Source organism: Dipteris shenzhenensis, chromosome 7 (assembly GCF_047967505.1).
Source record: "Dipteris shenzhenensis isolate YYH24624 ecotype China chromosome 7, Dip_SZ_1.0, whole genome shotgun sequence".
NCBI lineage: Eukaryota > Viridiplantae > Streptophyta > Polypodiopsida > Gleicheniales > Dipteridaceae > Dipteris > Dipteris shenzhenensis.
In genome coordinates this window covers 30879022-30897389 of record NC_141602.1, presented here as the reverse complement: position 1 = coordinate 30897389, position 18368 = coordinate 30879022, and positions in this window count along the sequence as shown.

Genomic DNA, 18368 nt, shown 5'->3' with positions numbered 1-18368 from the left:
TGTGGAACCACTCCCTCGCTCATCTCAAGGCAAGCATTATTTATTGGTGGCCACAGATTATGCGACTCGATGGGCAGAGGCCAAGGCCATAGTCAATAGCAAGGCAAGCACAGTTGCAAAATTCCTCTTTGATCAAATTTGTTCACGCTTTGGTTGTCCTTTGGAAATTCTCACTGATGGAGGAACCTCTTTTAGAAATGAACTAATTGAAGATGTGGTGCATAAGCTAAAGATAAATCATAGCACGTCCACGCCATACTATCCTCAATGTAATGGCTTGGTTGAGAAAACAAATGGATTGTTGTGCAATTCAATGGGAAAGCTTGTTGACACCAAGAAAAGGCATTGGGATAGGCACTTGGCAGAAGTTTTATGGGCTTATAGAACCACACACAAGCTAGCCATTGGGTTTACACCATTCCAACTAGTGTATGGAATAGAAGCCATTTTACCCATTGAATTGGAGATACATAGTCTTCGCATAGCTGTTGCAAGAATAGAAGGACAGGAGGATGCCTATGCTCAACGCTTGGTACAGCTAGAAGCCTTGGATGAATGCAGATTACAGGCCTTATAAAACTTGGAATCTTCTCAAAGAAGGCACAAGGCCCATTTTGACACCAAATTACGCAAGAAGAAAGATATTGCAGAAGGAGATTTGGTAATGAGATTTGATAGCCGTCTGGACAAGCGGCTAGACAAAAAGTTTATCGACTAATGGGAGGGACCATATCAAGTCAAAAAGAAGTTCACGAATGGAACCTTTCAGGTTGAGGATGTTGATGGCATGGTGATACCCGGACGCACCAATGAGTATCGCCTTAAATTCTTCTATGCTCGACCACCATGAGGGCCAGCAGACCCTCTCTGTACTAGAGAGGATCTGCTGGGGGGGGAAAGATGTGATGCTAAAAATTGATATTTTTAACTTGGCATTGATATTGTTTTTCTCTATGTTTGATAAGGGTTTGAGTATCAAGTGATAGCCTAGCGGCTCTCACTTATTTCTATTTTCTATGATATTGTATGGGATTGAGAGGATGAGTGGAATGGCTCATTGTAAATACCATAGGTATGAATTATAAATACCTTGGTATGGGGTGAGAGTTATTTGTGTATGGGATATTATGAGTTTGTTAGAAAATAGGAAGAGTGAGTCATATAAAGAGGTGGGCTCATGTCCATGTGTTCCAATAATATAAGAGAGGCCACATGCCAAGCGTGTGGAAGGCATGTGGAGGAGTGTGAAGCCAAGAGGAATCCTTCTAGAACTCCTATGTGGAATAAGGAGGATGTGGACATGTGGAAAAGAGAGGGTCCCTATGGGCTCCATGTGAGAAGACTCTTGACTTTCTCAATATTTTAAGAGTCTTGAGCATCTTTTGATGGGACACATGGCAAGAGTAGCCAAAAAGGACATGGATGGTGACATACGTGCTTAGGTGATTGATGGGAAAAGGAATCTACAGGCAGCAATTGTAAATGGGTGAAGGAGGGTAACAAAATCTCTATAAAAGGAGCCCTCCTCTCCCTTGTTCATCAATCTCTTCCACCATTAGGCCTTATGTTGCTGTAGTTCTAGTCTCCCCAAGCCTCTTCCATGAGCCTTCTCTTCCTCTTGTAGATATTCTCTTATGTAGACTCTTGGGTCCATCTCTCTCTAGTTATTCTCTCTCTATGAGTAGTCTTGGAGCTTTTGCTCCCTCTTGTATGTATGAAACCTCTTCTTATCCTTTGTGTTTGTAGTGTTGAAGTGGATTCTCACTCTATTTGTAATGAAGGTCACTTCAGTTTCTCTCTCTCTTGAGTGTCTCGTCCCTTTTCTCTTTTAAAGCCTTGAAAGTTCTTTCTATTCGGCCACTCACTGTGCACACATGGTCCCTCTGTTTCCCGAGCCACCAGGCAAACTTCTTTCCCTCTTCTAGGCAAAATATATGAGGGGTGGATCGTTGATGAAGGTGGAGTCTTGAGGGAGCATCCTGCTCAGGCGAAATTAGCCTGGGTGAAGGGTAGTTTTCATGACAGTTTGACCCCTTATTAGTGTTTTGCTCATAACTTTCTGCTCGATAGTCCAATTGTAATGAAATTTATATCAACGCGAAGCTCTCTTCAAGACACATGTTTCTATGTAATCAGATCTTGAATCAGATATTGCTGCAAAAAGTTATGAGTCTCTATGTTTAATAGTCTGTTTTCATGACAGTTTTTACCCCCCATCTCTTTGTGTGCTTGAATCTTTGATATCATGTCTCTATTGAAAGTTATAGGCCTCTGTGTCTAATGATAGTTTGTAGAGTGTTTTGAGCTAAGTATAAAGGTGTCTATGAAGGAGGTGCAATGTTTCCTCAGAACCTACCCATCCGACCTAATCAGCCCCTTCAAACTCCTCGATATATATCAGTTCATGTCATGTTGAGTTGCAAGATCTTCTTTCAACAACGTATCGCTCTTCTCTTTGGCACAGACCGGCTCGCTGAGATTATGGCCTCTGCTGATCCTTTCCTTCTCCCTATGCTTGATTACAACATCACTTGGGATGTTACCATCTTCATTCTCATCTGAGGGAGGAAAGTATGGTGTGGTAGCTTGGCATAAAAGTTTGTTTTCTAATATCCCATTCTCAATAATAAATATCTTTGGTTATCAGTTTGAAAGCAGCAGGAAGTGAAGAGGTGCGTGAAGTTTATTACCCCCAACTTCATGTCACAGTTGCTACAAGCTGAAAAGAGAGCAAAAGGATAAGAAAAAGAATGCAAATTGGGGTGTAAATAAGAAGGAAGAGAGTCTGAGGGAGGACAAAGGAAAAGTGAAGATCAAGGAGATCAATGTAGCCACACATGATAGTGACAATGACATTCTCTTCATGTCTAGTTTATCTGCAAAGTTGCTTACCACTTCAGATGATGCACATTCCTAGGATTGGATTTTCAATTCTGGTGCTTCATTCCATGTTACTCCCCATAGGGATTGGTTCTCCACTTATGACAGTGGAAAGACAAGTTGTGTGCATCTTGGAAATGACTATGCATGTGACATAGTGGGAGCACGTGACATAAAGTTTTCTTTCGCAAATGGGTCTGCATTTGTTTTGAAACATGTGAAACATGTGCCTAACTTGACCAAGAGTCTTATTTGAGTGGGTCAGCTAGCTGATGCTAGTTTTCACACCACTTTTGGCTTTCAGAGTTGGAAAATTCAGAAGGGCTCTATGCTTTTAGCCAAGGGTGCCAAGTGTGGGACTTTGTATCCCTTACATGTATCAGGGATGTTTGATCATGTTGTTGAAATAACCGAGCAGCCAAGCACTTCTTTATGGCATGCCGGGTGGGCCATATGAGCCAAAATGGGATGAAACTCTTATGCCATTTGGGTTATGTACCGCATTTAAGTTTCTATGATTTTGAATTTTGTGAGCACTGTCTCTATGGGAAGCAGACTAAATCAGCCCATAAAGGAAGGGGAAAGAAAGAGTTTGAAAAGCTTGATTTGGTGCATTCAAATGTATGTGGTCCCATGCCTACACGGTCATTAGCAGGCCTGAATACTATGTAACATTCATTGATGTTGCAACTAGGAAAGTGTGGGCTTATGCTATAGCTCTAAAGAGTGATGTGTTCCAGGTATTTTAGAAATGGCTGGCCTTGGTTGAGAATCAGTCAGGTAGAACGCTTAAATGCCTACGGACTACTGACAATGGTGGAGAGTATCTCTCTCATAACTTTCAGCATTTCTGTGATACACATGGGATTAAGAGGGAGCTCACATCCCCTCGTACTCCAGAGCAAAATCCAGTTGTAGAAAAGATGAACCATACCATTTAAGAAAGGTTGCAATGCATGCTTTCCAATGCAAATCTTTCTAGTGGTTTTTGGGCTGAGGCAATGAAGACTGTAGTGCATGTGATCAATAGATCACCTAGTAAGAGTTTGGATGGTGGTATTCCTGAAGACGCATGGAGTGGCAAGAAGCCCTCTTACTCTCATTTGCATATATTTGGATGTGAGGCATATGCACATGTGCCAAAAGAGCTTCAAAAGAAGCTAGATCCTAAGTCTAGGAAATGCATCTTTCTGGGTTATGGTGGAAGTGGAGAGATGGGCTATCTTCTCTAGGATCCAGAAGCAAAGAAGATCATACGCAGCCATGATGTAGTCTTCAATGAGAAGAAGATGCATAAGGCACCCATGAGGGATGTGGAAATGAGGAGAATCACTTTCCAGGATGTGAATCCACCTACATATGTTGATAGACAGCAAGCTGTCCATGCACCAAATGTGCAAGAAATGGTACCACAAAGTACTCCCACAGGTATACAATCAAGGATAGATGATGGATCATATATTGGTGGAAATGATGAGCCAAATGTGGCTGATATGCAGGTGGGATAGCAAGCTGAAATGCCCTTGAGAAGATCATCTGAGTGTCTAGACCGCCTGATAGGTTTGTTCCAGGGGTAGATTATGTGATGCTTACTGATTACGGGGAGCCTTCTTGCTTTAGAGAGGCTATGATGCACGAGGATCAACGCAAGTGGGAGTATGCTATGCAATTAGAGATGAGTTCACTTATGAAGAATAAGATATGGGACTTGGAGACCATGTAAATGGGTCTACAAGATGAAGGTCACAGGTGATGATGTGCCTAGGTACAAGGCCCGTTTAGTCAGTAAAGGGTTCAAGCAAGAGAAGGGTGTGGAGTTCGATGAGATATTCTCTCCGATTGTGAAGATGACCACACTTAGATGCATGCTTGGACTAGTGGTAGCAGAGGATATAGAGCTTATGCAGATGGATGTGAAGACAGTTTTCTTGCATGGGGATCTGCATGAGGAAATTTACATGGTGTAGCCGGAAGGCTTTGAAGAAAAGGGCAAAGAGCATTTGGTTTGCAAGCTGAAGAAGAGTCTCTATGGTCTTAAGTAAGTGCCTAGAGAATGGTATCAGAAGTTTGATGCTTTCATTTAGTCCTAGGGTTTTAGAAGGAGTGAAATTGATCACTGCCTCTACACTAAAAGGGCTAAGGATAATAGCATAATAATCTTGGCACTATATGTGGATGATATGCTATTGGCTAGCAAGAATACTTATGAGCTAGATGCATTAAAGGCCAAGTTGCATGAGGCCTTTGATATGAAGGATTTGGGATTCGCAGATCATATTCTTGGTATGCACATCACGCGTGATTGGAGTAGGAAACTCCTTTGGCTTTCATAGAAGGAGTATGTTACAAAAGTATTGTAGCATTTCAATATGGAGGGGGGGAAGGCAGTGAGTACTCCATTGCCTCCATATGTGAAACTGAGTCATACATATAGTCCCAAATTAGATGAGGAGAGGGCCATGATGGCCAAGTTTCCTTATGCATCAACGGTTGGGAGTCTTATGTATGCTATGATAGCTACTAGACCAGACATTGCACTTGTAGTGGGAGTTGTCAGCTGGTATATGGCTAATCCAGGAAAGAGGCATTGGGAGGAAGTTAAGTGCATCATGAGGTACATGAAGGGTACCAAGGAGATGTGCATCTACTTTGGTAGAGGAGACATGCGTGTACTTGGGTACACAGATTCAGACTATGCAGGGCATGTGGATAGTAGGAGATCCACTTCTGGTTATGTGTTCACCTTTGCAGATGGTGCAGTGTCATGGATGTCTCATGCACAAAAGTGTGTTGCTTTGTCTACCACAGAGGCTGAGTATGTTGCAGCCATAGAGGGTTACAAGGAGGCTATATGGCTCGATCGACTAGTGGGAGATTCGGGGATTCATACAGGTGTACCGACATTGCATAGTGATTCCATGAGTGCTATTCAATAGCACGGAATCTGGTCTTTCATGCAAGGACCAAAAACATTGAGGTCAGATACCATTTCATCGGGGAGGTACTTAAGGACAAGCGCATAAAGCTTGTCAAGGTTCATACAGATGATAACCCTACAGATATGCTGATGAAGAGTCTACCTAGTCAACGGTTTGAGTATTGTCATGTATTGATGGGCATTGGATAGTATGCTCCTTGGTTGTTCTCCCTTAAAGGCACATTGTCCTTTAAGTGGGAGATTGTGGGGGTTAAAGGTCGTTGTGCCTTTACCTCGGTTATGTATGATACTCAAACACATATATAAATGAATGAAAAAGAAGATTAGGGTGTTCTGCACCCACCAAAACTTGTGTGGCTCTCTATTTCTCTCTCTCCCTCTTCAGTTCTTGCTTCTGTTGAGAGATCTAGAAGTTGTTGTGAGGGAATTGGCATTTTTTTCTAGTGGTTGCAGCATAGGAACAACGATAGGTTCTTGTGGGCCTGTCATCTTTTTAGGGATAGGTCCTTGTGGGTCTACCATGTTTGGTGTTATTGTAGAAGCAAAAGGCAAGGATGAGATTCAGGGGGTGCACTTGGGAACCCAGTGGGCCTCACCTTTTCCTTTGAGTGTGACAGGTTCTTGTGTTATTGCTCCATTTCTAGGGATAGGTTCTTATGTAACTATCGTAATAATTGCTCATGTTGCCAATTCCTATAGAATGATCACACGAGGGTACAAGGGAGAGTCCCATGGTTGTGACTCATATAGTTGCCGTAAGCTCCTGTGAGCTTCCAATAGTAGGTTCTTGTGTCTCTACCTCCTTTTTAGAGGGACGTTCTTGTGGCACTACTGGGGTCTTTGCCGATGCATGGCATTGAGTGGTACACACTAGAGACTTGCACATTCAAGGCACCCATATGAAGGTGTTGCCTTGGTATAACCCTTGAGATTCTAGAAACTTCTTGGGTATCTACTAGGAATGTTGCCATCTTTGGCCTTTTTTTGGCTTACATCTTTGGGAATTAGTCTTCCTCCATGGCTTAGCTTGACCCTTTGTGGATGGAGAATGGATTGGAAAGGCAAAACTGCATTCTTAATTTGTCTTGACATGATTTGGGAAGTGGAAGCAGAGACTATATCCTTCGAGATCTAGTAGAAGCTCTTGCCTTTATGTGTGCTTGGTGTAGCTATGGTAAGACCATTCTTTTTCATCAGTATGGATGTAGATAGATTTGAAGTAGCAGTTGTGGTAGATAAGGAAGCTATTGTTGGGACCACTGGGATTGTAGGTTGTTTGCTGGCCTTCTTTGCTACAAGGGATGCTGTAATGGAAGTCACTTCATTGATTGTGACAATCGAGGTGTGGCCATTATTACTTAGGTTCGTCGTACACTCTCACCAATCAATTTGTAGTTCATTGCCCAACACCAAGAATAACCAATTCTCGTCCATGGCACCTATTAGCATAACATAAATCCTACTTGCCATGTAATGGTTATTAACTAATAAAGAAATCTTGATGCAACCTATATTGGGTGATATTTTGCCATTCACTACATGTACCATAACAAGCATGGGTTCCTAGGTTACCTTGAATGTTAGTAGTCTAGTACACATTTCATAGGAGATCAAATTGTGGCTGACACCTGGATCGATGAAGGTGGAGGTTGAGCATATTGTTTCCTTACACAACTAAAATTTTCTTGTACCCTTGTAGGGGCGACGGTCAGGTCCTCCATGGGGTTTAACCCTTCCATAGATGCTTTATGAATTGATATAAGCCCTAAATTTTTTGCTTTGGCCTAATGCCACACTCTAGCCTCTTTTAATGCTTGCTACTTCATTCGGGCAACTTCCTTTTTAGGGATTGGCTCATCGGATAATCTCTAACCACAACTTTCAGGCTTGGCACAATAAATTCCATTGGCATAACTACCTCTACCACAAACACTAGGATAAAGGATGTGCAATTTGTAGCAACTTTGTAGGCTGTCCGGTATGCCAATAGTGCTGTGGTGAGTTTGTGCTCCTAGTCGTTGCAATTGGCCTCAACCATGCATGTCATTATGCAGCACGAAAACTTATTCGAGATTTTTGCTTGGCCATTTGCTCGGGGGTAAAATGGGGTGGATTTCCAATGCATAATGAGGAACTCACTCATCAATATTCTAATCATATTGTTTACAAAGTGCGTCCCTTGGTCACTCACAATTTCAAGTGGAAGGCCAAAGCAAGATAATACATTTTTGTATAGGAACTTAGTGGTTGCATTTGCATCCACTTTTCTTATGGCCCTAGCCTCTACCCACTTGGTGAAATAGTCCATGGCTAGTGTAATGTAACTGGCCTGAGTCCCCTTAGCAGCCGCACTTACAAAATCTATCCCCCACTTTTCAAAAGGCTAGTCAATGAGAACTATGTTCAAAGGCACGTAATCCTGGCTATGAGGTATGGAGACACATTGGCAAGGATCATGGCATTTGATGAACTCAGTTGCATCTGCAAAGAGTGTTGGCCACCATACTCCAGCTTGTAATACTTTACGGTCTGTAAGCTCTCCTCCCACAAAGTGGCCTCCAGCATTGTTTGAATGAGCTTCCTCCAAAACTTCTACAAACTCATCTTCTCAAACACTTCGATGCATAATGCCATCTTTTCCCATCCGATAGAGTTGTCTGACTATTAATTGATATGGGGCTGCATCCTTGATCAATTTTCTAGCCCTATCTTTGTTGAGTGTCTTGTCTTGAGGAAATTCATCGGCCAAGAAGTGTCCGATCTTTTGTGCCCACTCCAGAATCAAGTCAATTGGGAATACCAGGGCATCTAGAAGATCATCTTCCACTCCTATTGGGAGTTCTCCATTGGGATTTTGGGACATATGATCAGCGCAATGAAGTGTGTGAATCCCTTCGTGACAACCACTGTGAAATCAAATTCTATGAGGATGAGCATCCACTGCATTATGTGACCATTCATGCATAATTTGTTGACTAAGTAAAGGAGAGCCTGGTGATCCACAAAGAAGATAAACATGATTGCTAACAAATAATGCCTAAACTTTTTCACTGCATACACCATGGCCAAACCCTCTCATTCAGTTGTGAGGCTAAGCCCGAATTCATTCACTTTATCCAAGTCACTGATGTCTCCAAAGGTCTCCAGATTTTGTCGAACCTTTCGATGTGGGAGATAGGATCTTCTTCTCCTAAGAGCTTAGTGATGAGCTTAGAGATCATGAGACCAAATGGCTTTGTGAAGCATTGGTGTCTCTTCCCATGATCACTTGGGGTGTGCCCCCCTTCCTATTGCTTGCACTAGGATGCTCATTGCCTCATCTGTGAGCATTGTCTATGGTGCAGGCGGTGGTGCTTAAAGAGATGGCATTGTACCATATTTGGGTGGCCCTTGGGGTGGGTTACAGAAGTTTGTTGGCTAGATAGTAATTGGGTTAGCTAGTCCTGGCCTCGTGGGACGTGGGATTATCATACATGGTGGACTTAGGTCTATTGGCCTCACTAGTATGGGTCTTAGCATAGGCATGCTTACGTTAGGAATAGACCTATAAGATGAAGCCAAGGGAAAAGGGGTACCTTCTGAGGTTGCTCCCCAAGTGGTGTACAGATTCGGATGAGGGGCCATTGGATGTGGTGAGGTGATCTCCCCAAAGTTCATTTAATCATTTCCCTACTCATTGGGGCTTGATGGCTAGAACTTGGGTACCTAGGGCTCAGAAATTCTTGTAAAGAATGACTCACCTTCATAGAATTGGGCCTACAGACCTATAGGTTCCCCAGAGTTGAGATGGGTATGAGATTTGAGCATTACCTAATACAAATGTGGGTGGGAGGCCTTGCAAGCCGAGCCATCCCATGAGAATGATTCCCTCAAATGCAAGGCTATAGTGGAAGGAGTGGGGAATTAGGGTCTTATGGAATTGGAGTTAGGAGCCATGGAGACCCCAAGATTTGGGTTCAAGTTTTACCCCATTTAGCTTTGAAGCTCATCGCATCCTTTGAGCTCGAGGACTCCATGCATGCGAGATTGAATATCGAATATTAACTTGAGGTCAAGATCTCAGATGGAACTGACAATGTGGAGCTAGATGGACTGCTGGTCAGGACTTTGTTTGAAGCATTATAACTTAGGAGCATGTGTTGACAAAAGTGGTAGTTTCTACTTTTCCAACTCCAAACACACACTTTTCTCTTTCAAACCCAACCTATGCTCCACTAACTACACTTCTAGATAAGCTAGGATTATTGTGCAATGGGTGGATAATGATAAAGGGATTGCGCAATATAAAAGCATACCTCAAACTCCCCGGTAGTGGTGCCAAAATGGTGTAGTCCGAGCCATGACTCACGTGTCATGGGGATCTTGGAGGAATGCTATCAAAGCCTCTCCTCTCAAGCAACTCCTTGTAAGAGAATTGTATGCATAAGTCACATGCTCATGTCACCCAAGCATCTACTAGATCATGTGCAAGTCATTCCATGAGGGGGAAAGAGAGAGGGGGGAGGGGAGAGGGGAAGGGAGAAAGGGATGAGAGCACCGGGAGGGAATGGGGAATGGGGAGAGTGGCAATCATAGAAAAAATTAGCAAGAGGAAGCAAGAAGACCAAATGCAAGAGAATGAAGAGAAAGACAAAGCTTTTATTCCAAAATTTGCAAGTACACAATGAAGACCAAAGTTAAACTTTTGGCCTTACATACATTTCCACCTTTTGAAGGGAGGGATAACCATTGTACTCTCTTATACTCATTTTACAACCACTGGGGCCCATTCGGTTCCAAGGCTGATATCATATTCAAATCCTCACACTCTCTCCTACATCTATACTTGCTTTACATGGTACATGAACTGTTAACCACAGTGGTGGTTAACAAAAGTCTTGCATTATGTTGAAAGCATACATTTTTTTTTCTTTGTGCTTTCTCCTTAATGTATATTATTTTGTTGAGAATTTCTATTGCCTATGACATCGAACACTATATTAGGGAATTTGGGAATTTCCAAATAGTTTGGGAATTCCCAAAAGGTAAAGATTTGGCCACATGGTCAAATCTCAATCCCTTACATGAAAGTATAATTTGCCCTAAGCACTGTATTTAGGAATCCCTATAAGTCCTACTTTCAAATAAGGGGTTAAAATTTTAGCCACATGGTCAAATCTTCAACCCTATTTACAAACTTTTTCTTGAGATTCAAAGCCCTCATATCTTCAAATTGGGATTGGGAAGTGTGGTTTCAAAAATCTAAAACCTTTCTTTGTCTAAAAATTGAGGGATAGGAACAGCTTTGCTATTGCTATGGACAATGCATGTAGATGATTTACCTTGAATAGGCTATAAACCAAGTGCATTAACAAATATGGAGACAGGAGAGGAGAAGAGTGGAGATGAGGAGAGAGGACATAGCTAGAGAGCACACCACAAATGACTAACGGTACACTAGATTTAGTTGAAAATGATGAATATATACAAACCCCTTTAGGGTTAGGGTTAAGGTTAGGGCTTCTAACCCTTGTCCCTGTTTAGCACTCTATGTGTTAGTGCTATGCACATATGAACACATGATGTTGAGATGAATCCTCAACACCTTCCCTCAAGATCAACATCATGAAGTAGTCCTTCCCTCAAGATGATGATTCTGAGGAATCAAAGAAGGACTGAGCATTACATTCCATCACACCCCTTTAATGGGAATGTCCTTCCTCTACATCAAGCCAAGTCCCTTAATGGGAATCTCTTTTAATGGGACTAAGCATAACATTCCATCACATTCCCTTAATGGGAATGTCCTTCCTCTGTGTCAAACAAGAGCTTATTGGTGCTTCTCGAAAAGCTCTTTGCTAAGTGATTTGGTAAAGATGTCTGCAACATTTTCTTTGCTATCACAATGCTACAATGTGATGTCACCAAGTAACACTCTTTCTCTGATGAGGTGCTCTCTGACATCGATGTGCTTTGTCCTAGAGTGATATACTAGATCCTTGGCTAATGACTGAGTCAATTGATTATCACAACATATTGTTGGCTTTGATTCATTGAAGTAATCAATTTTTGACAATAGTCTTCTGAGCCATATAGCCTCACATGCACCTATTGTGGGTTCCCTATATTCGGCTTTAGTTGAAGACAAAGAAACAGTTGCTTTGGTTGTTTATTGGACAACCATGATGAGGCAGTCGATAGAGTGAGCAAGAAAAAGTGAGCAAGCCCCAAAAAGCGAGTGAGAATTTGTTGAAGTGCTAGGAAAATAAAGCAAGAAAAGAAATAGCCTAAGTCTCCCATAAAATAATTACTTGAAGTAGAAAGTATTCAAAAGGGCATAATGTGTATTATTTCTTTAAATCGAGTAGTCCAAAGTTAAGGACTATTTTAACGTGACCAATTTGGGTTTGGGAATAACCCAGGAGGGTCTCATAAACATGTAACATAGCACTTTACTACATTGAGAGGGATTTTTTTAGTGGGGGGGACTTACATGCCATTTATGTGTGCATGAGCGGGTTTATAAAATAGGAACTGAATGTAATTTATATATGTAAATTTATGAAGGGGTGTCAAAATTTTAAGATTGAAAATGTAAACAAGAATAGGGTTTTAACCAAGTATATGAAAAAATGTCAAAATAAAAGAATAGGGGTAAATTCTAACACATGCTTGCTCACACATGCCTTGTTGGTTTATGAAGAGTAACCCCCCAACATAATTAAAAGGCAACGGATGTTAAAATTTGGCTTTTTTTTCCAAAATAGATGGCGTCTTCTCGCTCCCTATTATTGGAAACCTTGCTTTAAATTTGGTGCAACAAATTGGACAATATTTCATAAATTTCATATTCTGTTGCACACAATTTTTTCAGATGATGCAAAAAGGCATGATATTCATCTAAATCATGCCTTATCATTTGTAACATTATGCCATTTAGATTTGACAATCAAAAGATGTAGGGATGCCAAAAATGCATTTTTTGAGCCAAACAACCAAATTTTGACAACTGGCAAAGATACAGGGATGTGAAAATGCCATCTTTTGAGCCAAAACAGGAGCGCGCTCCCTATTTTAGCCGAAAAGATGACATCTTCACGTCCCCATAACTTTTGATTTACAAGTCTGAATGGGGTCATGTTACATATCAAATCAAATGGCAAGGCATGATTTAGACGATTATCATGCCTTTTTGTACCATCTAGTAAAATCTCATGTACCAAAATATGAATTTGTGGTGGTGAATTTGTTGAAATAGTGGGATGTAAGAGTGAATCATTGGAGAAGTATGTTTTGTAGTAACAAAGAAACATGGGTTTTGTTCCAAGAGTGAATAGAGTTAAAAAATCTAGGCATTTACATATGCATGGAATGTAGACAAATCGTTTTTATTGGAAATGCCCCACTTGTGTGGAAGGTTGCATTGATGATCTCAATTACCATGGTGGAAAGAGAGAACTTGATTGCACTAGGTTCGTATTTGATACTAATAATGAATTGGCAATGAAACATACCAACGCTCTTATGGGTGATGTGAAATTAACATTAGCGACTTTAAAGTTATAGGGGTATTTAACCTTCTAGCATTGAGGAAATACATGGACATTTGAACAAATTATATTTTTTTGCTAGTGAAACAGGGGATCTATAGATATTTTATTGTTTTGTATCACTCGCTTTTTTTGGAGCACTCACTTTTTGTCGCTAGCTTTTTGGTAATCCTCTCACTGTCATAGTATCCATGCAACTTTGGATGACTTCCTCTATATTCTATTCCAAGTTGTCTTGTACCTCTGATCTATCTCAAGACTTTTTTGGTTTTATTCCAATGAGACTATTTTGGATTTGCCATAAACTGTGCTAGTGAACTTATTGCATAACAAATATTTGGCCGTGTGATAGTTAGATCTATAAGAGATCTGGTTATCATTGACTGTAGGCTTTTTTTGATATTTTGTAAGTTTCAAACTCTATTCCCTGGGAGTGGCTGCAATCTTGCAATTGCCATCCAAAAATTCTTTAGGAGAGATTGTTAACATATTTTAGTTGACTCACGATGGTGTTGTCTGAGTCTCTCTAGAACTCAATACCAAGACAATAGTGCATAAGTCCAAGATCTTTCATGTCGAACTCTACTGATTAGTCTTATTTTAGCTTGCTTCATCATTGCTACCTATCACAATCAAATCATCTACAAACAAAAGTGCTATAGTGATGGCTTCCCCTTGAAATTTGTAGTAGAGAGTATGATCTACATTGGACTTCATGTATCCCACATTAGCAAAATACTTGTCGATTCTACCAACTTTTGGGTGCTTGTTGTAAGCCATAGAGACTTTTCTTGAGATGGCAAACCTAATTCTCTTTCCCTGGTTCAACATAACCTATTGGTTGTTGCATAGACTTCCTCATCTAGGTAACCATTGACAAAGGCATTCTTAACATCTAGCTGGTACACATTCCATATGTTGGTGTCACTAGTTATATCAAGAACCGTATGGAATCCATCTTTACTATTGGAGTATAAGTCTCATCACAATATTAACCATATTGCTATGCAAATCCTTTTGCAACTAGTCTAGCTTTGTAACTAGTTTGGCTTTTGCAACTAGTCTGGCTTTGTACCTTTTGATGCATCCATCTAGATTATACTTCACTTTGTAAATCCATTTGTTTGCTAAGACCTTCTTTCCTGGTGGAACGTCACATAATTCCCAAGTATTGTTTTTCTACAAAACTTCCATTTCTTCATTCATAGTAGTTTGCCATTCTGGCTTGTCTACTACGTATGTAAAGTACACCGGTTGGTCTATGGCGGTGATGGTAGTCATAAGAGTACAATTTGTGGTTTCAACCTAAATTGTTTTGCCTTTCTGAGTATATGTCGATTTGGTCGGTAGTCTACTTTCCCTAGTAGACCATCTAAGTTGTTGCTCTTCTCAGGGTGTCTCTAGCAATATCTATCTTTATGTACTCTAGCTCAGTTAGTATGCCACCTTAGTTAGCTGAGTTTGGTTTGAGACCCACATATAGGATTCACCTATTCTTTTGTACTTAGAGTTCTTTTGGCTTTCACAACTAAGAAGAGGAAAACTGTTTTCAGCCTCCATCTTTGTGTATATTCCACCATTGTGTATGTGAGAAAGCTGCAAGTGAGACTCCTTCCTTCTCTCCCACTCTCTTCACATGGTATAAGAGCTTGGTTCATGGTAAGGAACTCAAGAAAGCAAACCAAGTTTGCAGTGTCCTAGTAAGAGGATCAGTGTTGCTTTCCGTTTTTTTTTTGAGTTTGGGAGCAAATCTCTGTAGGTAGCATAGCCGGAAAGTGCAAGAGTGCACTGTCTCAGATTGGGACGCCCTTCGTGGTGTGGCAAAAGGGTAGTATATGCTACAAGATGAGGCAAAGCCCTTGGTGACATTAATTTTTTGATTCGAGGCCATTTCGAAGCCCGTTTTGGTGGCAGAAGTTTTCCACAGGCACTCAGGAAAGTGCCCTGTTTTTGCTGTTGTGCGACCACCGTTCTGCAGCTCAATGATAAGTTATCGTAGAAATTACATCGTATGCCTGTGCGCAGAGACATTGGGAGTGACAGAATCATTCTTATTGCCTATTGATGTATAATCATCACTAGAAAGTGACTGTGTGGTCAAATACCACTCTTGTCAGTTTTGCAGATTTGCCCTTGTGAGGCAAAGGTTGTGTTTTTTTGTAGTGACATAATATTTTATAGTGTTCTATAATGGCATCTGATGCTCTTTCACAGATTGTCACTAAAAAGCTTGACAAGAACAACTTTCAAGCATGGAAGTTTAGAATGATGAATTTCCTTAAAGGAAAAGGCTATTGGGAGTTCATTACTGGAGCTGAACAAGAACCAGTTATTCCTAATGTTCCCAATCAACAAGAGTTACAGGCATTTAAAGGCTGGCATGAGAGAGCCAGAAAAGTTATGTACTAGCTGTCTATCAGTATTTCAAATTCTATGATTGTGCATATTCAGGATGCAAGCATGCCAAAAGAGGCATGGGATACTTTGACAAAAATGTATAGCACAAATACGCAAGCCAGGAAAATGCAGCTCAAGCACGAGTTGCATAATGTGCAAAGAGAAAATATGAGCATCAATGACTACCACATGAAGGTGAAGAAGATTGCAGATGCACTTGCTTCTATTGGGTCGCCAGTGGAAGATGATGATTTAGTTTCTCTGACCTTGAATGGTCTAGGAAAGGATTATGCACAATTCTAGACATCCATTGCCGTCCATGAGAATTTTCCTGATTTTGAGGAGTTGATTGCTCTTCTAATTTCTGAAGAGCAGAGAAATGGTGGTGCATCTTCTTCAAGAGGAACTTCAAAAAAAGCTGTCTTCTACTCAAATGCTAGAAGAGGTAGAGCAGGCTAATTTGGAGGCCATGGCAGAAATCAGAATATGTAGCAAATTCAAGAAAACCAGTCCTATGGAGGAGGACATGGTAACTTTAGAGGCAGGGGGAGCCAAAGAGGTCATGGTGGATGGCAGAGAGGCCAAAATGCAAACAACAATGTTAAATGTTACTACTATGGCAAAATGGGTCATATGGTTAAAGACTGCTACAAAAAGCAAGATGACATCATGACTGGAAAATTGCAGCAAGGCAATTATGCATCCTCTAGTAGATAGGGTGATGATAGAAATGAGCATCTGTTTATGGTGCAACACATGACCAATTTTGTGACAAGTGCAGAAGAAAGCAAAGATGTGTGGTATGTTGACTCAGGTGCATCAAACCACATGACAGGTCATGCAGAATGGATGTAGGATGCAAGGAAAATGAAAAGACTAGGATTTGTGGAGACTGCTGGTGATGATAGTGCACATCCTATTATGCAGATTGGTAAAATTCCTTTGTCTATGCAGGATGGAAAAAAGAAATACCTGTCTGATGTATTTCATGTCCCAAATATCACTAAGAACCTGGTTTCTGTTGGTCAAATGGTTGAGCAGGGCTTGCAGGTCAGATTTAATCCTCATGGATGCTTTGTTGAGGATATGAAAAATAAAGGTCGCTTGATAGCAAAAGGGAAGAAGAAGGGCAGGATGTTTATGTTAGATGCAGACATGCCTGAATTAAGTGCAGCAATGTTTGCACATGGGACCGATGTTGTTGCAGATACTGATATCTGGCATAAACGCATTGGTCATGTTAATGTACAGTGACTTAAATTAATGTAGGCCTAAATATTGTTGCAGGATTGCCTAAGTTCAAGGTTGCAGAAATGCATAAGGTATGTGAAGCCTATCAATTTGGAAAACAGGCAAGGAAACCATTTCCTAGACATGTTCAAGAGAGTAAGAGGCCATTGGAATTAATCCACTCTGATGTGTGGACTACTAAAGTTGCATCTATTGGAGGCTGTCATTATTTTGTCACTTTCATTGATGACTATAGTAGAAAAGTTTGGGTGTATTTTATGAAAAAGAAAAGTGAAGTGTTTGGGCATTTCTAAGCTTTTAAAGCTATGGTTGAAAAAGAAATAGGCCTGCAAATAAAATGCCTAAGGTCAGATGGAGGGGGAGAGTACCTCTCAAATGAGTTTGCAAGTTTCCTACAGGAGCATGGCATAAAGCAACAATATTCATGCAGTCATACCCCACAGCAAAATGGACTTGCAGAAAGGAAAAACAGGCATATTGGAGAGGTATCTCATGCCATGCTCAACGAAAAAGACCTGCCAGATTATTATTGGGCTGAAGTAGTTACTACAACAATCTACATAATGAATAGGACTCCCACTATAGCAATACATGGCATGATGCGAGAGGAGAGGTATACTGGTAGGAAACCAGATATTTCACATTTTAAAGTTTTTGGTTGCTTTGCCTATGTTCATGTGCCAGATGAGTTGAGATCCAAGTTGGATCCAAAAAGCTGAGAAGCACATCTTTATTGGTTATTCTCTACAGCAGAAAGGGTATAGATGCTATAACCCTTCTACTCGTAAGTTAACAACGAGTAGAGATGTTTTTCATGAGATGAGCAGCTGGTATAAAGCAGTAAATGTGATTGATGATGTAGATGCACAAAATGGTAATGTTGCACAGAATTCACAGCAGCAATCACAAAATATTAGTGGACATGTAGTGTCCTCTAGTAGTGGTTCATATACTTTACCATGGACAGGCAGATTGAGATCAAGAGGATCTCCTCAAAGCAATGTAGATAGTGGTATGCAAGTATCATGAAAAGGAAAAGAGAAAGTAGATCAACCGATGGTTGATGTGAATGCAAATCACTCTTATGTGGATGGTGAATCCAGTGGCTCAGAATAGAGCCTTGATGATAAGTTGGGTATTCCTTCTATTGTTACACTTGGAGTAAGGAAGGCAAGGGATGTTTTGAGAGCACCTGGTAGTGAGCCTATTTTGCACAGGTCTACTAGAGCTAGGTATCCTGTGGATAGGCTGAAATATGATGGATTTACAGCCATTCATGATGCCTATATGGTCAAAGTGATACATGAACCAGAACCCACTTCTTTTGAGCAAGCCATGGGAAAAGAAAAATGGGAGAAAGCCATGGATGAAGA